The following is a 10,330-nucleotide window of genomic DNA, read 5'->3' as shown; positions in this document are numbered from 1 at the left end:
TTTGAAATTTCATTGTGGCAACGTGCCGGTGAGCCGAAGACTTCGTAGCACTGATTGGAGGACGGCCAGGGATTCCGACCAGTATAAAAGGAGTAATTTTCGGCGGGAAAGAGGTTGTTCCCTTTTGAAAGCTGAAGACGAAGGTTTCTGTTTTGAATCCCGAAAAGTGTGGACTCAGGTTGGAATGTAACATATTTACTGTTGTTAGGACTCGAGTGTTTTACGATTGATACGTTCGTGCAGACGGCCGGATGGCCGAGCGGTAAAGGTGGCAGCCTACCGCTCTGGGGGACCCGGGATCGAATCCGAACGGGTCGAATAATCCCCAGGAATTTTTCGGGGGGTGGTCCGTTCGGATATGTCGGGCCCCGTCCCTCACCACCCGGTCGCCCCATTGTGGGCCTGGCCGAACCCATAATGGGCCTACTAAAAGAGGCCCTCTTAGTGCCCACAGGGCGGAAAGAGTTTGAAAAAAAAAAAAAAAAAGATACGTTCGTGCAGCAGAAGTCGTAAGGTGCTCTTCCAACGGACCTGTTACGGAATTATTGTTGGTTGTAACATTCATTTGGTGTCATCGAGTGTTACTCTGTATTTATTATCTGTATTTTTGTTTTGTCAATTTAAACGTTTGTGAATTGTCGACCCGATTTTCGTTTTTTGAACATTACTATTCTATTTTTCAAACTCTTAGTAACAGATTCTCAGAACATTTTATTGTACAGATCGAAAGTATAAAACAGAATAACTTTACAGTAAATTATCCAACTTTATCAGCGCAATACAATTGAATATTTGCATGGATCTTTACTGAATTCTTCTGACAGGCGTTATTATTGGTAAGAATTTATCCTTCTAAAATTACGAGAAAATCTAGTTTTAGTATTATTACATTCAAACTTTACATATAAATTAAATTAATATACAATATACACTCAAATTAATTAAATATGAGGCGTAATTGATAAATATCCTTAATATTGGAACAGTATATAAATTTTTAGATTATAGAAATGAGGGATATGCCAACGCAACACATGAATGGTATGCCAATGGGGAGTGCCTCCTCGCAGGACTTTGCATGATCAATAAATAAATCTGCATTAATTATTGACAGTTTGAGTAATTATGAACATTTAATTAATCTGACTTTTGTATAAAATGTGTTAGAAATTACTGTTCAATTCAATATAAAATTTCATTTTTGATTTTCTCTTTAGGATCTTCGATAGGGAGAGGATCGGCAGAGAGTATGATCCGAATTAACTCTTCAGCTTGTGAGAAGGGATCATCTAACAAAGAAAAGAATGCAGCCTGTTATGAAGATTGTAAAAAGGCACCGTATTCTGGCGTAGTTAGATATGGTTTCTGTAATAATAATAAATGTATTTGCAATATCTATGAGTTTACTCTATAAGCATAACTGTAATTCGAAATGAAACGATATAAAAATTTAAAATAATAATTGTAATAATTATTTCTTTAATAAAATTTAATTGTCCAGTAATTCTGATCCTAACGTCTGGTGGACCCAACGGTTAATAATGTTTGAACACTATTTCATGCTTTCTACTCTAATTTTAGTTTTACTTCCAGATGAAATTTTACCATACTTTTCCTTAGTCAATATACCCACGTATTGTGGCATTCCTGAAATGTGGATTACACTCGGAGATCTTTTCTCCTCTACACTTCTACTTTGTGAGTTGCAAAAATTTAAATCTTTATTTATCTCTGGTGTTAGTTTTTGAAAGTAGGATTGGAGAGATCGCATCGATGGGATAAGGTAAAGAAACACACGGACAATTTCCCAAATGAGGTGCATCCCGGAGGATTTTTGAATAGAAAATTTATCCCTATTTAGGTACTAGACACGCGAAGTAAAACAAAAGCTAGCTGAACACTGGTAATTGGTCACGGGTTCGCGCCTGGCCAAAGGACTTGCCGCATGAAACTTTCGGGGTTTTTTCAAGTTAGTAACACCTAAATGGGGTCAGTTTCTCATAGAAAGTCTTCCAGAGAGGCATCCCTCGGTGGATCGTTCATCTGTCGCGGTGCCGTACACAAATAAACCAAATTAGTGAAATTCTCTCGATTTTCTCTACTTATCTTACCAAAAAATAAGGACCAGTTTCACATAGAAAGTTCTGAGAGGCGCATTCCTTTGGCAGATCGCCCACATGTTTCGTTCCCGATCTAACAGAACCTTCATATAATTAGAGTTTTGTATTTTACAGATTCAGAGATTTTCTTCTAGCGCAATGGATTTATGTCTTCACAGTGACAAAGACAACAAAAGATTAAATTTAATACTTTAATACGGTTTATTATGTGATATAAATATGCAAATTATTCTGTGTGTTGTTATATTAAACCAAAGCATAAATAGGATTTAGAATTATGAACTTTCAATTTATTAGCAAAGAAAACAGTTTGAAGGTACGTTACACAATTTGAGAAACGTTAAGTTTTGATAATGACTTTTCTGTTAAAATGTAATTAGTATAACATTTATTTAATATATGTTTGATCGTATAACTCAAATGATTACTTTTATGGTGACACGATCTACTATGAAATAATAATCTATTATAGAAATCATATTGCAGATACAAATTACGATTAATGTTTATTATGACTAGAATTTCCGTACCCCGAATAAGGAGCTCAGAGTGAGTGAAAGTCGTCATTGTCTTCAGTACTGCGATCGATTATTAATGATAAAAGCCAAGGGAAAAAGTACTGGATTGCTTTGATAAAACAATCTGCCGAAAGGATGCCTCCTGAAAGAACATTCTATGGGAAAGTGACACCGAAATAGGACCACTTTTTCATAACAAGTGAATAAAAACAGAAAAAGTACGTGTCCAGCCAGTTGGTAAGGCGCGACCGACTATCGGTGTTCGGTGTCTTTATTCACTCGGCCATGATGGAAAATATTATGTTAAATCTGTCTGAAATGAAAGTAAAGAAGTAAATAATGTGAATTGTGTAAAAGGTCACCGAGCACTAAAGATTGAAAAGCTTAAAGGTAATAATGTTGACCTTAGATAATAAATGAATGAACTTGTCATTTTCTCACCGTCTTTGTGTTTTGTAGGGACATTTGGGAGGGAAAGAATTTCCCTCCCCAACTTTACCGCGAAGAGGACAAAGTGGCCATTTATCGTACAAGCGAATATTTTCCGAAATCTCCATTGGTAAAGAACTCTTTCGTTTCGGTTTTTAATACATCTTATTCTCGTATCGTAATTCATTGTTTTTCTGTTTATAGACATGCCGAAGATATTCTTCGATCACACACACACACACAACATCGCTGTACACGAAGATATACAATGTTTAACCTTTACTCGTTTCTCGCACTCACGCACTTACACGTCAAGCGCCTCGTTCTGTGTAATTCGACACAATGAAACAACCCGAACACACGCTTTCCACAAATGCAACCCCAGGATTCTTGTCCCGGGAAGTGGAAATGCCAATTTTAAAGATTAAAACGCTTTAAATTAGCGGCCGAAAAAGCTCTGGTATTCACATTTTGCATGGATTAAATGGAATTTCAGACATCAGAATCAATGAGCGTTTTGTGATAAATTTGTCCGTTAACACTGTAAGACTGACACTAACGATTTATTACACGACAATGTACTGTATTTTACAGATATTGAGGTTAATTCTTTCGGATCAGTTTTGTAAAAATAGAAGAAAATAAAATATACAAGAAAAATATTTGTTGTTTATTTTATTTAATTATTATTTCTTCTTTAAAATAATGTGTTAATTTGCGTATAAGGTCCAGAATAAATAGAAAGAAATCTTAAACAGTTGCGATCACGAAGATAACTTCGCCATTGTAGAAAACATCGCACACACCGATATGACAATTAACGCACATATGCGTACCTCTTATCGTAATGTGCAATAAATGTTTTCACCTTTAAAAATCTCAAAAATAATAACGAATATTAAATAATTTATTCATTAAGTGTATAAAACAATTTCTGAAATTTTATAGGTAGTGATTTGCATAATACCTTGCCTCGTCACTCTATTATTTATCTGTGAGTTTCGCTTCTGTTTTCGTCGTTAAATTCAAGTTTTCTTTTATGAATTTGTGAATTTCGAATATTTTAACAATGTTTTGTTGGCATGACCTTATCATTTCACTGTTGACGGTGTGGTACGTTGTCTTATTTAATGGATGTATTCTGGAGGATAATGTAAGTAGTCTATTATGTTGTCTATTAATTTAAATATATCTCTCCGAAATCGTTTAGTGGGATGTAGCCTTCCGGTGTCCTAAAACCTGTGTGAAGTTCGAATCTATTTCTCTGGGAATTTTAACGGAAAAAATCAGTAAACTGCGCTTCTGCAAATATTTGACTTTTTTAAAATAGATAATTCCTTCTCTGTCGCAGATATTTCTTTCGTATAGAAAATTGTGGGAATATTTCTTTTTCGCGCCCACCAAAACCTTAATTCCCTCCGGATTGTGGTGGGATATCGGAAGACTAATGGCGTTGACAATACAATTATCGGGTACCCAGACTTCGGCCATAAACCGAAATTTTTCTTCCATTCTCACGTTTTGTTTTAACGTTTCTTTCGTAGTGTATGCGGCAATAGACGAAGAATAATCGGAAAATCTTCGCGGATTAACATTAGCAGAAATCGTTGCCGGCAGATTGGCAACACTTTTTCGAGTGAGAAATTCTTCTATGCATCAAACCTCTTCTTCCGTTAAAATCTGACCTTTACCGCAGCTGTTTACAATCTTTTTTAACTTATCCGGTTCTACGAGGAAAAATCGGATCAGAGGCAGCAATGGTTTTATGACGTCTCTCTTCGATATATTAGCATTTGTTTCCTTTATCTTCGAAATCGTTTTCTCCACCCACATAAGAAGTCCGAAGAACAAATCTACTTCTTGCAGTTCGTAGTAAAGGGACCGCTCAATATCTTCTTAATTGTACTTACTTCGCAACATCTGAAATCGTCGGTTCGGAATATAGTGTTATCGGACAAACTGAATCGCTTCCAACAATGATATTGCAATTGTTTTTCGTCGTGTCTGACGACCAAATCGTGGACACGACAAACGTTTCCGAAATAAATCGAATCTTCCAGATAATCGAGACACAGATCTTGCAGCTCCTTAATAAAATGACGTTTGCCGAATAAGTACATTTGGAACCCGTTATCGGCAGAAGTAAAGTCCACGGTTTCGTTCTCTAAATATCTGCAAAGAGAATTCATTGTAGAACAATTAGAAACTAATTTCAGGAAATTGAAATACCACAGAATGAAGCGAAACGTTTCTCTCAACACTATTTTCCTAAAATATTTATTCGCGGAAGACAAATGAACTATCTTTTATATAAAGTAGATTCGTACAAACCTAGCTAATTGTTTGAGCATTTCCGACGTCACAGGTAATCTGAGAATAAACTTTCCTTCACTAATAGACATAGCTATGGAGTTTTCCAGAAGTCCTCCCTTATCTATCAAGGACGATCGCGACACCACGACACATTGTTCATTGCGGTTAACTATAGTCACTTCTTCCGGGTCGAATCTTTCTTGCTCTTCTGACATTTTCCTTCGTTTCTAACTAAGAATAAAATTGGGCATGAAAAAGTATTACAATGCAAGTCTTGGTAAGTCATAAAATAATTGTTGTAAGTAGAATAATTCGCACATTTCCCCGACAGATTTTCTGCCTTTTTTGTGAATCATTTCTCTAAACTGAAGTTCTGTGCATATGTAATATATACACACACACGAATCCAGGAAAAGATCGCCGGAAAATCATAAAACATTACAAATACACATAGGCCTATACATATAAACAGAACTGTCCAGAACCTGTATGAGGTCTGAGGGTAAGAGCGGATCCCCTTCACCAATTTTATTTCAAACAAAGAAGATACGTAAAATGTTTCTTTATTAATAAAAATCCAGCAACGACTTGCCTAACTTCCCTGGCAAAAACACTTCAGATTGCGTAGGGTGGGAGTTATTAAGCTTCAAAGTGGGTCCCCCACACGCAATGATGTTGCATTCTATGTTGCTTTGTTAATTCTATGAAATTACAATTAGTGATGTAACAAATAGTATATTCGACCTCAGCCGAATACCGAATATTCGGCCAGGACCGTGGCCGAATGGCCGAATATTCGGCTTGATCAACGCACGTCCAAAAATTGGCGAGCAAAAATTATGGCAAGGATCGCGCACCCTGCTCTCTATTGGACCGCTGTCACTAAGATTTTTTCTTCCAGTAGGTCTAAATTATTTAAATTAATTAATTAAATTATAATTATTAAAGTTAATATGAGATGGAGCCTAACGTCTACCTCTATCGCCAAATTGGTTTATAATTTATGTAATAGCCGTAAATAGCCCGATACGATTCGGCAGTTGTTGGTATTTAGATGTAAGTTATAAGTTATTTTATTTGCAATCGATCTTTTTAACTCTTTAATTAAGCACTAAAATTGTGTTTTTACTACGTATTTGTAGACTGAATAGTACCCTAGGGATATACTTTAGTGGGGACAAACGGTGTAGTTTCTGCCCAGTTGTGGAACAGTTCAAATATATTATTGGGGGTTTTCTATTTGTGAAGTTTTGTGATATTTTGTTGCTATTGTTTTTGTCAATATTTTTAAAATTAACACGATTTCAAATGTTATCTCTTGCATATAATGAAAAATACTCATTCTTTGCTTTATATATAAAATAAATTATATATTAGTTACTCATCTTCTAGAAATATATAAATATCGTATTTAATGAAAGAATTATTTAAGTTTCGATAAAACGTTTCGTAAATCATTTTAAAATATTGTAAAAAATATATTCGTAGTTGCGATATTTTAATAACATAATTAACAAAACAATAACATTAATGCCCGATACGTTCTAACCTACACGCCTCAATGCCATAAGATATCGGGCTAGATAAAGGCTATAATATTATTTAATTACGAAATAATTTAATACTAGAGTTAGATGCTATTTCTTATTAACTTTAATAATTATAATTTAATTTTCAGTATTAATAAAAGTTACCAAAATAATTAATTTACTGCGTTTTTGTTATTTCTTACTCCTGGTTTTAGGTATTCGGTATTCGGCCGAATAGTGAAAAATAGGCCGAATACCGGGTAGTAACCGAATACTCGTTACATCACTAGTTAGACCCTATTCCTTTGGTTTACGTAAATGTCGACACAGCATCAAGAACGAATTGTTTTTACCTTTTTATATCGACGTTTATTTTTTCTAACCACATAATACACTTTTAGTTAAAGTAATAATACGGTAATACAATAGAAACAACAGGACCCGTTCCAAACAGGACCCCTGGGCAGAAAATATCCATCCGTTTTTTAATTATTTCCATTCGTACGGTTTCCCTTTATATTCTAGAAAGGTTCTCTTACTTACAAACAATTATTTTTGTAAAACCTTATTCTTAAATTTTAGGATAAACTTTTTAAATCGCTATTCTTTATTAATAATAAAAATAACACACATAGGAGAGAGTAAAAATCTACGTGAAAAACCTCATTTATATTCGTGTTTCTCGACCTCATTAACGGCTATCGTTATCCTCTTGTTAATTTAATAAAACTAAGAAACAATTAGACACAAAACAAATACAAAAAACAGTTAAGTTATATTATCCTGGTTTAATTCGTCTCTTCCGTACAGAATATTCCATCGACTTAAATACCGTATTATAATATAAACAGTTATTACTTAGGGCAATTGTTATAATTACAAAGCCGTTTTGCAAGTGTCTGTAAAATCACGCAGAACCCCTATCTATTCTCGAGTGACGTCGAATTCCAAACATATACAGAGGGAATACGGTTAACCCAGACTTCCACGCCATTATTTGTTCAAGTATAGTACTATAACAAATACGAAGCAAAATGTGGTAAGATTCTCTCTCGTTTTATTTAAAATATGACGTGAGTGAATAACATCCGATGGTAAATCATAAAATTAATTAATTATTCAAAATCTAAGACGTAATTTAGTATATAATGATATATAAATTACTTACGATCACGTCGTTTTATAGTGTTCGAACTCACCTCGGGGACGTCCGGTGCTTTTGTGTTGGTATGAGGCTCGGGAAGAACGGGATACATTCGACCCTTAGCGGGAAATGGGTTCTTCGCTTTTTCTTTTCTTTCTATTTTTTGAACAAACGAAGTACGTAGAATGTACTTTTTATAATAAAAGCCGTCTTAAAGCTTTCATTTTTCGTAAGGAAAAGTTACATAAATTTATAAGGGTAGAACCCCAAAGTTCCTCTCCTCTCCCGTTGCTGTGTTGGGAATAAACTCGTTCTCTGACAAGCATCTAGCTACAAGGACTAGGCCCATATACTAGCTCGAAGCCTGTATATTTCGCTAGAGGCGCCACAGTCGGTCCAGTTAGACGCTCGTGTTGTATGTACTGTACTGTACAATTTCTTCGTGCTGAATATAAATCGAGAATTTTCCAAACTTTTCTAACTGTCGGTCCCTTCGAGGATTTTTCGACCTTCTGTCCAACTCATTCTTCCGGTTAATAATAAAAGAAAATCTTACGAACTAATATTAATTAATACACACAACGTTTTCGCAGGGAAGATCTACTTACAAAAGGAACGGGAAGTTGTCATCACCGATTTCGATGAAATTTTGTTTATGTATAGTATTTACTCGTACTTAATCTCTACTAAAGCCGCAGGACCCACTATTTAGGCATTCTCGAGTAAATTACGATTAAAGTTTTTCTACAACTATTAATACCTATGCAGAAGCGCCATTTACGCGTAGTAAGGTCTTGATTTTTTGGGTGCCGCACCCACTCGGTTTTTGAAAGGGGCAGAATGTAAGATGATAAACTACGTCGATTTTAGTGCAGTAGACTTACTCTTTGCCAAATTGTTTAGCACCTAAATGCCCCCAAAACATTGACTAGCACCCAAACCTGTATATTTTTATATTTTGCACCCAGCTTCCCCGTTTTTTACAATTTAAACGTATAATAAATAATAATAATTGTCAACATATTTGTGGTTTTGATTTTTTTACTTGCGGGGAAAAATAAATTCGTTAAATCGGACCACGTATACTGAGGAAAAAAATACGATAATTAGCTTACTCTTTTCTTTTCTTTTGTTGAGAAAAAAAGGGGTAAAGCGGAATTTTCTGAACTAAACAACTAAGCCTTGGGGTTGTTTTAAGAATATAAACAGATTTACTGAAAATCTGCAACACGTCTTTTCTTTTATAAGAAAAGAAACAATGTATAAAATTCTGTATTGAGGTCATTTTACCCTGACTTGTGAGCGCGACAGTTCCAATTTTCTTTGTTCGGTGTCATAACTGGACTGCCATTTTCACCCAGACCAGTGATCACCAGCTGGGAGTCTTGGATAAACAATGCTGTATTCTACTGCGAGAACTTCGACAAAATTAATGCGTTTATCAACGAACTTCCTCCTGGCGATCCTGCGGTCGTCGACAGTGTCGAGAAACTGGTCTCCGATCCAGTAGTGACCACAGAGCTCTTCTCCGTGCATTCTTACCAGTTATTGGTGGATAAAATCAACGAAAGACGTGGAACTGAAATGCGGGATCAGTGGAATGTTGTAAGTCGAGCGCTTTATGTACTGGACGGTTTTGCCCCGGACAAACTCAAATCTAGTTTATCAAAAAATCCCGATTTGAAAAATATTCTGGATTGCACCGAACTAGAATTCCAATTAAAAATGAAACATGCCCTTAGTCTCGGTCGACGTAAAAAAAATCTTTTTCCTTATATAGACATTCTGTCTTCATTTCTTTTTAAACTGTACTCTATTTGATTAGGACAGAGATGCTCTTATAGGTTGTGTTCTCTATGCTGGCTACAACAGGCCCTGTCGGCATGAGGTTTTTCTTAAGAACAATGACATTTATAAAAGCCTCGTGAAATTTCTCTCCTCTACTGCGGCTCTTGACCCTCCGAACAGTCGACACAATACAAATGGCAGCGACACAAGCTCTGTGTGAACGGACTTTTCTTCCTCTGGCTTCCAGTCACTACTGTGTGTTTTCACCATCAAAGATCCAGCTCTGACTGTACGAACTCTCCTGCGGGTCTCCTGGCCTCGTCCATATGTACAGCCCCTTGTACTGTTCTCTCGTGTTGTTTGTCTGTACATTTTAGTATAAATCATCTGGTTTTATGTATTTCTACAATTAATGTTTTCCGTAATTCCCATACGCTTTCTGTTGACAATTGTCGTGTTTCGTGTCCCTGATTGTATTTACGTTCCTAT

General features: G+C 35.6%; 1 long non-coding RNA gene across 1 annotated transcript; it reads left to right on the top strand.

Moving 5' to 3' along the window:
* The first annotated feature begins 673 nt into the window (after positions 1-673).
* On the top strand, positions 674-1,462 carry LOC136985261 (uncharacterized). Its single transcript, XR_010882314.1, has 2 exons — positions 674-836; positions 1,218-1,462. It is a non-coding gene; the product is annotated as an uncharacterized lncRNA (long non-coding RNA).
* The last annotated feature ends 8,868 nt before the right edge of the window (positions 1,463-10,330 follow it).

Source organism: Centruroides vittatus, unplaced genomic scaffold (assembly GCF_030686945.1).
Source record: "Centruroides vittatus isolate TY-2023 unplaced genomic scaffold, ASM3068694v2 contig_957, whole genome shotgun sequence".
NCBI lineage: Eukaryota > Metazoa > Arthropoda > Arachnida > Scorpiones > Buthidae > Centruroides > Centruroides vittatus.
The sequence above is the reverse complement of the archived record's forward strand: the minus strand, read 5'-3'. Positions and strand labels throughout refer to the sequence as shown.